Source organism: Lepidochelys kempii, chromosome 1 (assembly GCF_965140285.1).
Source record: "Lepidochelys kempii isolate rLepKem1 chromosome 1, rLepKem1.hap1, whole genome shotgun sequence".
Lineage (NCBI taxonomy): Eukaryota > Metazoa > Chordata > Testudines > Cheloniidae > Lepidochelys > Lepidochelys kempii.
The window spans coordinates 156,495,211-156,508,077 of NC_136380.1; the positions used below are offsets into that span (position 1 = coordinate 156,495,211).

The 12,867-nt window shown below is 40.7% G+C and overlaps 1 long non-coding RNA gene across 2 annotated transcripts; it reads left to right on the plus strand.

Annotated features, from left to right (window-relative positions):
• The first annotated feature begins 2,080 nt into the window (after window positions 1-2,080).
• LOC140917065 (uncharacterized) lies at window positions 2,081-11,854 on the plus strand. 2 transcript variants are annotated; one of them, XR_013635244.1, is made up of 4 exons: window positions 2,081-2,236; window positions 7,453-7,581; window positions 8,133-8,212; window positions 11,576-11,854. It is a non-coding gene; the product is annotated as an uncharacterized LOC140917065 (long non-coding RNA). The 2 variants fall into 2 exon arrangements; XR_012160707.1 differs by having other exon boundaries at window positions 7,453-7,504.
• Window positions 11,855-12,867: the final 1,013 nt, after the last annotated feature.

The window sequence follows — 12,867 nt, forward strand, 5'->3', positions numbered from 1 at the left end:
CAGATAGTGATGTCACTCTATAAAATCTGGGGAACAGTGTGGCACAATAAGTAAGGCATTGGACTGGGAATCCAGAGACCTTGGTTCTGTTCTCAACTCTGGCCTGCTGAGTGACCTTAGCTTAGTCACTTCATTGTGTTCGTTTTTTCCATCTGTAAAATGGGGACAGTGATATTTATCCTCCTTTGTAAAGAGCTTTCATTGACAGGTGAAAATGCTAGATGATCCAGTTGTCTGCCACTGACTGCAATGTCCTTTGGATCAGGCCCTGTAAGTATTATAAAGACTATTTTAAGAAAGTACTGTGGGACAGTGATTAACTGTGCTCCATAGTGTACTCCTTTTAGGTGGGGTAGGTCTGCACAGTCATGGTTCAAATGGAAATCACTCCATCACTGAAGAAATATAGGCAGTATGCAGTGTTTGCAGATGAACTGCATACATAAAGCAAGTAGCCTAGTATATCATATACTTGTACTTCTGTTAGGGATGAGAGACAACAGTATTCCACAGAGATAGGGCAGGCCTTAGGGAAAATGGCACCCCTGACCCCTGCTGACTCCCCATGCAGCCCCCTGAGCCCCACTGCCTCCCTGGGCTCCCCAAACCCCCATTGCCCCCAGGGTCTCACTGCCTTCCTCCGCCTCATTGCCCCGAGCTCCCTTCTGTGGCCTTGCACCCCAGGCCCACCCTGCTCCTTGCTTCTTGACCATGGCAGCTGAAGAGCGACGGCTGCTGGCTGGGCACCTGGTTCTGAAGGCAGCAGTGCAGAAGTAAGGTGGCATGTTATGGTGTATTGTCACCCTTACTTCTGCACTGCTGCTGGCAGCAGTGCTGCCTTCCGAGCTGGGCATCTGGAGAACGGTGTCTGCTGGCCAAGTGCCCAGAGGTGCCAGCACAAATTAAGCACTGATGGCACCCCCCTGACCATGGCCAGTGGTGGATTAGCCAATTGGGGGGGTCCACTGAAAAATGGGCACCCTCATGCCCCGACCCACTCTAACTGCCCTGCGCTTCTGCCAGGGAGCTGTCAGGAGCGCGGGGAGGACTGCAGGTGGAAAGAGTGGGGAGGGACCCCCACTTGCTCTGGCCCAGGGCCCTACAAACCCCTAATCCACCTCTGACCATGGGGCCCTGGGCGGTTGCCCCTGTAGCGCACCCATAAGGCTAGCCCTGCACAGAGAGATTTTCAGGATTTGGTTGTCTTGGTTTTTTTAAATAAATAATTGCTAGTTTACTTTCTAGCAGAGCAAAGTAAGGAGCTGCAGTGCTATAACAACATGCTGTGAACATTCCAGCAGTCAAACCCAAGTGGAAATATGGTAATTAAACAATGAAAAGTTTTCCATTTCCAATGTAACTTCTGCCCTTCATGGGATTGTTACGTGATCAGGCCTTTAATGTGTGAGCTTGTAAAAACCTGGAATGGTTTTCACCTCTGGAAAAAGCAAAGACGACATATGGAATATACTTTTTAAAAAGTCACTATTCAGGGCAGCTCGTAAAGCACAGCAACATGTGTCTTTATCACCCTGAATAGTTCTGGGGATCATGGCAATGTGATTTGGTGTTTTTTTTTTTTTTTTAAATCTAAAAGGAAGAGAATAAAATTGTAACTAGGACACCGCATAGCCCAGCCCAAATGCTTAAGAAAGAGTAGTGCTTTACAATCACATTAGTAGCTCAATGCCAGGATTCTATATTTAACAAGCCTTCCCTTCCTTCCACACCCATATGAATTCATTGGAATGCAGGGGAAAAATAAAAGCTCAACTGACTCATTAGGGGCTGATATGTAATTATCATCAATTAAAGGAAAGCTTCCAGAACTGCCATGCACTGTAATAAATGAAATTCAACTGAGCCCTGCAAGGCAGGACTATAACACTAACCCCAAAGTGTGTTTCTGTTCAAAACTAGGGCAGATTTGGTGGGGGGTTTTTCTTTTTTTTTAAGTTCTGAATACAATTATTTGTTGATTTGTCGTATAACACATAAATACGCTGTGTACAGAAGGATCATTATGTGAGCAATAACTGGCACTATTCTACAGGAAAACCTTCCTTCATTTCAGAGTCAGTAATTTACAAGCAATAAATCTAAGAAAAGGATTACAGGGGTGAGAAACAGAGGAAAAAATATCAGTAAGGACAAAATTGTTCTGTCCAGACCAAATAATTTCATCTTCCATTGAAAGCTGGTGGCTGGTAAAAAAATGAAGAGACAAAACTAACAGGTAAGGGTATATTTAGAGCTGCTTCACAGAACTGGTTCTGATTCTACTGTATCTGAGTGAAAACAGGTTGGAAACTTGTATCCTGCTTATCCTGAAACCTTTCATTGTTGCTGGATATCATAGAGCTAAACCTAATGTTCTAGATTCAGAATAACATTTTCAGAAGTGGCTTAGGAGCCTAAGCAATTGAAAATCAATGGGACTTCGTCTCCCAAGTCACTTGAGTGCTTTTGAAAATTTTACCCTGGAACACTGACTTCCCAGTTTCTATTGTGGTTCCTTTTCTGCTATTTAAAAGATACATCTATTTCTAAGCTTTAAAAAAATATTTCACACTGTATGTCTAGTATCATAATAGACCAGTAAGATATATAATGGGTGTTTTTCCCCATAAAAGCTGATGTTACTGTACCTGATTCATCTAGTACCAATTTACTGATTTAAAAAAATTACATAATTTAATTGTTAACTCTTCGAGGCAGGGACTGTCATTATTATTTACTATTTGTATTTGGATAGCATATAAAGGCTCCATTATGCTAGGCACTGTACAAACACATATAATAAAACAAACCAGGTCTGTAAAGCATCCAGACCTTGATTGGAACCTCTCAGTGCTGCCACGCTACAAATAATAAATTGCCTCACAGTTCAAACTCAGATCTGGAGGTTAATTTGAATGGCCCTTTTCTGTGTATTATGATGATCAAAAACTCTGACTAAATCCCTTTGGATTTGCACAGAAAGGAAAGTGGTTCAAAAATCAGATCTGAATTTTGCAGCTTGTGTCCATCTCTAATTGAAACATTCTATGCTTTGGAAATTATAAAAGAAAAAAGGAAGTTCAGAAAAACAAGATAACTTATGAAATGTCAGTGTAACATCATGTCCCTCTCAAATGTTAGTCTCTGAGCACATAAAAAAAAAACCCCAATCCACTGTATTGATATTTCAGAGCACACAAGCAAACTTATTGTCAAGTATACACAGTGTCACAAGGAAGTCATTTCTGGCCATCACATGATGTAGGAGTCAGCAAGCACACTCATATGATCAAACTAGAGATAGCTACAGTACAAGAAAGGATATTAATAAGCCATATTTTGATCCAATGCCATTAATTTCTATCCAAGTGTTGAATTGCTGTACCACACAGCTGGTTTATATATATTTTTATTGTGTGTTATCTACAAATAAACTCATATAGACACACATCCCCACTAACTAATTCTAATTCACCATCCTGTCATCCACCCTAAAATTGAATGAATCACAGAAGGTGGAGCAGAGGGGTGGGACAGGGATTATTCATCAAAAATACTTGAAAGGAAACCACGAGAGTAAAAGACAAAAATCCATTTATTCAGTCATCTTCTGACCTGTTGTGCTCTTCATTTTAAATGAATTTATTCCTGCACTTATGAAACTGGAACATATGAGAACTGGGTACCAGACAAAAAAAATTTCTTTCCTCCTCGGACAAATTTGCTTAGTTCAGGAAAAGGAGCTGTTTTGAGTGAAAAGCTGTTTGCTTCTCCAGGCAATACTGTGTATGTTACAGCAGAGACAGGCCTGAAAGCTGAAGCTGAAATCTAGTTTGCTACGCCTGCACCTGCAGGTGTCTTGGAGCTCACTACCACAACAATGAGATATTTGCAGCTCTTATAGAAAAAAGTCCTGTGGGGTTAAATGGAAAATGATCACTTCCTCTAGGTGTGGGTTTTTTTTTTTTTTTTTTTTGGTGGCATGATCTTGTAGAATTGAATAGCAAATGATATCACTGCCATGCAATTCTATAAGCTGTCTCAAAAACAATCATACAGACAAGCCCAACTAACCTATAGAAAGGTTGTTTTCTAATAAATTCTGTAGGTTATTAGAGTAAATTTTGTAGAACTCTATTGGTTTAAATTAAATTCTATACATCTTTTCCAAAAGGCAGTTGTAGGCAACCTCATGGTGTTATACCAATAAAATAAAAACCATCAGGATCTTATTAAAGGGGAAAAGGCAAAATGCCACATTTATTGTGAATACAGAAAGAATCATAGTAAGCAGTTAGTTATAGCTATAACATTCCATTCAATTTCATATCTATTCACACATTCATTCATACACACACACACAGGTTCTGCAAGGTTGTTATCATAGTTACCAGCCTTAGAGTTGCTCGTACTAAGCCACTGGCCAGGTGGCCTGGACACGAGGAGGGAGCAGGGCCTTGTCAGATGCTCATCTGATGCTCCTGGAAGTTGGTTTGCAGAATCAGACCCCAAAGTTCTCTCTTTCTAGAGTCCATCTTTATAGGAATTTCTTCCTATGCCAGTCTATGGGAATTACTTCATCATGCTGTTGCTAAATCAATCAGCAGATAGCACATTCCTGACGGCTCCGTGCTGCCAGATGTTATCTTGTTCTTTGGTTCTCCCATCCTTGAGGCAGTTGGGTGGATTCCAGTCTGCCCTCTGGGGGTCCTCTGGTTATTTTCACTTGACGCCTTCTTCAGCCAATGGACACTGCATTCTTAGGCTGGCACCTCCCTGATCATTCAGTTATCCACACCAAGCATCCATCCACATACATCCTCTATCTCTATTTTAATCACAATTGTTAATACAACAAAAGGGCGGGGAGTCTCTGGGTGCTGTTTCTGTTGTTACAAAGTATCACTTTGAGAACAGACTCTGTCTTAGGATGTACTAACACAATTAGCAGCTTGCAAGTTTCACACAGAGGGGGAGAGAAACCAAGAGACCAAAAACCAAGAGCCCTCTTAATTAGTAATACCCTGGAATTTAAACTATGGGGAATCAAACCCATTTGTGATTTTAATACAGAACTTCTTTAATATGATCCAACAACGGTCACCAGCAGAAAATAAAATTCTCTGCTAGTGTGATATGATGGCCAAGAATGTGGCTCACTATCTGGCATACACTAAAACTAGGTGAAAGTCTTAGTTATTCTATTTGTGTTAAGTTTAAACCCTGCAAATTTGCCATGGAAACCATTTCTTTCTCTTTTTTTGCTGGTGAGATAGAAAACGTGGTTGAGTGACTGAGAGCTGGAAAGTACAAAAAAGAAGAAAAAAAATCTTAAACTGAGAGAAAAAGAGAAGTGTGGGGGCGGACGATGACTGAAGTGTGGGGGGGACATGCACCACAGCTCCCAGTAGTGGGTTAGCTCAGGGCAGGTGCTGTTAACAGTGGGAGGGTCTGAGTATAGAAGCACAATCCCTCCTCCTTCAGAAAATGAAAAATGGCTAAAAAATAATAAGGTAAGGGAAAAGGGATGACCCACTTAGTGTGTGTGTGTGTGTGTCTGTGGATGGGAGGGGGAGTAAGACAAGGCAGAAGATGAAGTTCTCACACCCATGTGGGCTGACTCATGGAGTAAATTTGATGATAGCAATAATATGATATGGGTTATTACAACAGAGTCAAAGGAGGCAGATGCTCAGAAGAAAACTGTGAAAAGAACTCTGGCAGCAAAGGTCTAAAAGTAAATAAGACAGACCTCTATCCTGTAGTTTTTAAACTACTCAGTCGGTGTCTCTCTCCCATCAAGTGCTGGTTGTGCTGTCAGACTCTCTCTATCATCTAATGACCTTCCCCTTCTCCCACATGCTTAGTGCTGAAATATAAACCCAGAGCATTTTAATTTTAAAAAGCAAAGAGAGCATTTATTTATTTATTGCAGGAAGGCTCTGAGGTGTTACAATGGCCCACCAGCAAAGCAGAAGCAAAGGGAATGACACATTGCCAACCTGGGAACATAAGCCTCCCCTGCCAAGACATTGGTTTTGATTCTTCACTGATTTGCATGGTGTCTGATCATTTTACATCTGTGCAAAGTAGGTTTCAAATGAAACCGAATCAGAATGGGGGCATTTATGATTCACACCCACTTTGCACAAATGTAAATGATGGCGCTAGGTGCCAAGCTGTGCAGAGGCAGGCTCTGTATCTATCTTTGTCTTTTTTGCTGAGAGTCAGATCATGTAAATTTTATCTGGCTGGCAGAAGAGTCTATTGGTGAAAAATCAACTCTACTTCTTTTCTAGCCCAATTTCTAGATCAAAATTGTTCATGTTAAGTCTGATTCCCCAAACTTAGTATGATACACCAGACTAATCTTTTATGATCTATCTGCCGCTAATATGAACCCTGTGGGGTCCTTTCTTTCCCCTTTTCTTATCCCAGGTTTTACAGCTAGTCTCCTATATAAATCTACTCCCCTCACGTGAACTTTCTGAATCCCACTCTCCACAGCTGTAGAATTTCATCATCCTTTTGTTGGCATCACAGCACACGTGTGTTTACTTTAAATGTACTTTGTTAAAGAAAGCCAAGTTTATCTCATCAACCATGCTGAATTTTTAAAATCATTTTTGATTTGTTCCCTCTTGTTATATGGGAGAGCTTTCATATGAGGAGAGATTAAAAAGTCTGGGACTATTCAGCTTCAAAAAGAGATGACTAAGGGGGGATATGAGAGAGGTCTATAAAATCATGACTGGTGTGGAGAAAGTGAATAAGGAAGTGTTAGTTATGGCTTTGCATAACACAGGCACTGGGGGTCAGCCGACTAAATTAATAGGCAGCAGGTTTAAAACAAGCAAAAGGAAGTACTTCACACAATGCACTGTCAACTTGGGGAATTTGTTGCCAGGGGATGTTGTGAAGGCCAAAAATATAAATGGGTTAAAAAAATTAGATAAATTCTTGGAGGATAGGTCCATCAGTGGCTATTAGCTAAGATGGTCAAGAACACAACCCCATGCTCTGGGTGTTCCTTAATCTCTGACTGACAGAAGTTGGGACTGGATCATAGGAGATGGGTCATTTGAAAATTGCTCAGTTCTGTTCATTCCCTCTGAAGCATCTGGCACTGTCCACTGTCTGAAGACAGGATACTGGGCTACATGGACCATTGGTCTGACCCGCTATGGCCATTCTTATGTTTCAGTCGCTCTTGCACTAGAGTAGCTCATGACAGATGTGAAGCGAGACACAAAGATGCAAAGTGAGCTAAAAGGACGATTAGATGCGCATAGCAGATTGGCACAAATTTACATTATTCTGCACCCTTGTTTCTATTATTGTGGTACATAATGCACAATGTTCAATAGTCCCCAAACTCTCACCTTCATCTGTTGGGGCTACCAGTGCATCATCTTGTAATTTAGGGCCAAATTTTGCATCTTTACTCCACAGCTCCAACATCACAACTCCAGTTGAACTCCAGGGACTGAAGGATTTAACCATGGTATGTAAGACTCACAAGACTTGAAGTCATATAATCCTCAATATTCACAGACTAACATGCTCATGTCTACAGTTCAGGTGATGATAATGATTGTTTGTTTATTTTATTTACTTCTTTATTTGTATTGCAGTAGTTATGGACCGGGGCCCCATTGTGCTAGGGGCTGTACGTAGAATAAAAAGATGGTCCCTTTCCCAAAGAAGTTTACAATCTAAGTATTATCTATAGTTAGGCACTTTATAATTGTTATAAGCAGACAGAAATTGCTTTACTTATAATTATCACCCAAGAGATCTTCCATAAAATAGGTAATTGAATTTTTCTGCAGGAAAAATAATCCAGCTATGATGTTCATGCAATTATCTCACTTGTAAATAAGCTACAAGTACTCTTCCTACAAAACTAGCTTTCCTTGTACTTTACATTGATGTGAAATATTGTATATGGTACTTCTATGCATTCAGTATTGGAATAACCGATAGTTCTGAATGTAATAAGGATTTGGTTTTATTTCTTTTTTGAATCACTGAATATCAGCTTGGGGGCTAGTAGACAGGTTAGCGATTTTGAATAACTTTTGTCAGTCATAAGTAGGAAAGTCTGTCTATCTTCTTCCCTCCCCTTCCAGCCCCACAAAAGGTGTGTGTGTGTGGAATCAAGATTCAGAGCTTTTCTTCAGGACTCTGGGGGTGATCATGAACTTTTGAGGTGAGAAGTCTATTGTTCTATCTATGGTACTTACATGATGCCTGTTAATGTGATATCTCTATGCCTCACAATCTTCAATGTAGTTTATCCTCACAACATCTCTGTAAGGTGTGGTGGTGGTGGTGGTGGTATCCCCATTTTACAGATGGAGAACTGAGGCACAGCAAGATGAAGTGACTTCCCCAAGGTCTGTCCCCGGGATGTCTGGCAGAGTAGAGAACTGAATTCAGGTCTTGCAAGTCCCAGGCTAGTGCCCTAACCACTGGACCGTCCCTCCTCTCTATAAACTGTTTTATGCTAAATATTAATCTTGCTTGATTGTCCTTTTGCAAAAAACATGAATTTGGGCACAGCCTCCTTAGGCTTTCCTGCAGTAGTAGACTCGCTTTCACACATTCAAAAAGGGAAAAGAAGCAAACCCTCTTCTCAGCAGCAGGGAAGAAAGAGAACAATGTTACATTACTGTGGTCATTTCCTAGTTGCAGGAGGAGCTACAGTGATGGGGGCCGTACCAGAACCTTGATAGATCCCTTAGCAGAGCAGAGACTGGGAAAACTGCAGAGCCGATGCCCTCACTTCCTGTGAGGAGATTCAGTGACACCTGAGAGCACCTCACAGCATCACAGAAACACTCGAGAGAGAGGTAGTAATCAGAATGAGGGAAAGGGGTGGACAAACTATCATCCTAGAATGGCATGAGGTGAAAACTCCCCACTCCCACTGCCTTATTTCCCTCTTACGTTAGAGCATGACACAGAAACCTGACCAGAGTTGGGAAAGCTAGAGATCTCTTGCTGATAGATATTAATTGACAGTCAGTTCTTGCATAATATTTTTCTAATGTTCCAGTTCTTTTTTGGTAATACAGTATTTCTTTCAATATATTCTTAGTTCAGACACTGTGGTGTAAATTCCAAAGCGCTTACATCCTAAAAGACATAACTGGTGGATGAAACGAACAAGCTGGGTGGGGTGGGGGTGGAGAGAGAGAAGCTAAAAAATATGATAGACCGTTCACATGCCTAGTCACTGTCAGGTTGTAGTTTACCATATGTATGGCAGAGGTGAGTATTAAGGAGGCTAAGGTGGTGACTTTACAGATCTGGAATGGGAGCTTTTCCCACTCAAAAGGGGCAGCATGGGGAAAAAGTGGGAAAGTATTTGTCAGAGAAGTGAAAGATCAAGGCTGTTCTCATTGGCAAAGCTAGGGAGGAGGCAGATTTTGTGATAGGTTGGTTAGGTAGGTGGGACTAACACACGAAGAGCAAGAAGTTTGTGTTTGACATGGTGGAAAGAAGGAGCCAATGGATTAACTTTTGGCAAGGGAGTGACAGCATCAAACCAAGAGGATGATCTTGGCAAGAGCATTTTGAATTGATTTGAAGGGGGTGAGTTTGCCAGCACTGACACCAGAGAGGAAGAGAGAGCAGTAGTTGAGGGGTGAAATGATCAGGGCATAGACAGGAGTTCTGGCACCGTAAGCAGAAAGAAGTAGTCTGGTATTGGAGATGGTGCAGGGCAAGAGGCAGTACGTTTTAAACCCGCTCTCAATGTGTGGGTCAAAGGAGAAGTAGATTTTCTCTCTGGGTTTCCCTTCCTTATTAGTGAAGAGCCTGCATTTAAAATTGGATGTAAATTTAAGATGTATTTGTTCAGGAAAAAAGAAAAGAACTTTCTTCACACTTATGAAAATCATTGTTTTAAAATAGCATTTTGAAATATTGGAAGGATATTTGAATGAAGTCATTTTTACATGTAGCACCTTGGAGATGTGTTTTTCATCATGTATTTTCATTAAGCGCTATACACAGAAAATTTTTACATATTGTATTGATCCATAATATAACAACCCCTCATCTGGATCTTCAGTAGGTTTTGAACCCGATCCCTTGAGTGCCAAAAGCTGAGCATCTTCCACTGAAACTAAAGGAGGAACTCCTCTAGTTAGCAGTTCTGGTAGACTGTGCGGCCCCATCACTAGAGGGTGCTGCTGTGCTAATGTGGTGTCAATAGTATATCAAATGTTATTCTGACTTCTGTCTGTTTGTCAGCACCCAGTGGTATGGGACCCCACGCTGGTGGACTTAGAGGGGCTGTTGCAATATAAATGTTTAATAATCATTATGAAAACTGGATATGGAGAGGTCTGTATGGAATCTGCTGAAGTGAGCACACTACAATAAAGGGGATTTTTTTGTTACCTTTTCTCTCAAGAGAAACAGAATTTACTGCAGAAGCTACTTCTGCCCAGTGTGAAAGTAGCAAATGCTGCCCTCCATTATGGTACACACACAGCACCCATAACAGAGGGCAGGATATGTTTGGAGATGTGTAATCTGTTTTAAAAGTTACCACTCTGTCACCTCCTTATCTTTTCCTTGTACACACAGGCCACCATGAGACCACTTGCTCTTGAACTTTTTTCATACCTGATCTCTGCAAAGGAAATCCTCTTTATTAATCTTTCCTTCCTTACATGCCAGGAGTCCTGTAACCCAGGGTTCATGAAACACCACATCCTCTCCATGGCCCAGCTCTCATGCAAGTCAACTGGCAGTGTGTTTGCTTACCCTAAATCACAGATAACATTGCAATTTGACAATAGTGGTGGGCAAAGTGGAGTTGCTCTGAATTTAAATTGTTTTACTCTTCACGTTGTACTTATTTCTCACAAAGAGCAGATTTGTTTGGAAACCTTGCCCCAACTTGCCTGTGAATTTGGGAACTGCTCTCAGACGGTTAGAAAAACCCAACACAAAAAACCATGCATATATGTACCATTTTGACTCAGTGTTCAGACCAGAATCATCTTAACAGCCAATACAAGAAGAGACTCTTGGCATTCTGTTTAGACTACAAAGGGAAGAGCAGAGTAAGGAACATAGAACTGGGACCAGCACTAGTCCATTCTAGAACTGGACAAAAACAATGAAGTTTTACATGAGCATTCTCTTGATTTGGTTCTAGGATGTTTCATGACCTAAAAAGTTCTTATTCTGCAGAATGATCATGAGCACTTTAGCACTGAAAACATTCCAACTTTAATGCTTTTTGTGTTTTCAATGATAACTGATTTTCACCTGAGTCATTTCAACATTTGAAAATAGGAATTGTTGTTGAGGAAAAACTTTCACCCCAGATATGGTTCTAAATTCAAAAGGCAAAATAAGAAATGTCACTGGGTGAAACTGGATCTTTTGTTCAAAAAGATCAAGTTTCTGAATTGCAATTTGAATTCATTTACATATTCAAATTCGTTTCAGCACTGTATCCCAGACTGAAAATTACAATAAAGCTCCATTTACTGCACATGTTGGAGATTTAAATTCTTTGTAAAATAACTGCATGTTTTCTCAATTACAGTGCATTGTAGGAGGCAAAAATCTATTCATGAAGGTCCTGGTCCTGCAAAGACTTAGATACATGTTTAACTTTTATATACTGTGAGTAGTCCCATTGACTTCAGTGGAGCTACGTAAGTTACAGCGGTTGAGGAACTGGCCCTTACAGTTGTGTCTATCATTAAATGTCAAGAGCAACCTGGATGGGAAAAAACCTCTCCAAATATCACCCTGGAACTGAAGAATTATCAAGTAATCAGCAGGACTCATTCCAAATTATGTATCACATTTAATCGTATTGAAAGAAATGTTAACATATTAAACTATGAAGGAAATGACATTAATTCCAATAATTCATTTGTTGTTTGCAATACAATTTCCATGCTTTATCAATACTAAAGAATGTTAATTTCTTTCCTTGATAGGGGCCTTTCCACATCTACATTTCCTGACTCACATCTTTATTACATTATTTTTATGTTTCTCAGAAAGATGACCAGGACTTACATTTTTTTTTCTTGCAATAATGCCAAGACCCTGGTCTGACCTGTTTGTCTTGTGTGGAGTGCCACTGTCTTTCTGCTAGTAAAAGACTGTGGAGTCTGTTCAGTCTGAGCTGGCTGCAGTATTGCCATTCTTCATTCACTTTTGTCCCTTCCAGTCCTGCGATTCTATGATTTGCCTTTTCAGTACTTCTCCAAACTGCCAGAGACATCAGGAAAAATCAAACCCAATGCCCCGCTTAGATTCAGATGAAAAATTGCAGAGTGTGGCACATGTTTCATATTGTTTGTGGAAACTGTGTCCATGGTGATTTTCATAAAATCTTCACTAACAATTGTAGGTGAAGGACCCTTTCTGTACTGAGTGGAGCTGTGTGCTTTGTCACAGAGCATGTTACATTTGTTTGGCTTGTGTGTTTACTGATGGCTTGGTTAAGATCACTGTTATTACCTTCAGCTCCTAACAATGCACTGCACCGCTGAGCCCACACAGAGGGTATCGTCCTTGGATGCAAAGATACTGTCAAGCTGTAACCGTGCAGCGCTAATCTTAATTTCCTAAGCAACATTAACGTCTCTCTTTAGCAAGGATAGCGCAGGTCACATTTCTTTCTTTCCCTCCGTCTGATTCACAAAGCTTTTAAGAGATCACTTCAATTTCTACGCTATCAAGCAGAAATAAGGATTACCAGAGTTGGCTGTAAGGATAAACAGCCACTATCTGGTGTATCGGATTGGATGAGGTGCTAGCAGTTGCTGTAGCTTTGTTTGTCTCCTATGAAATGATTGGTAATCTTCTGTTTCTTCACAT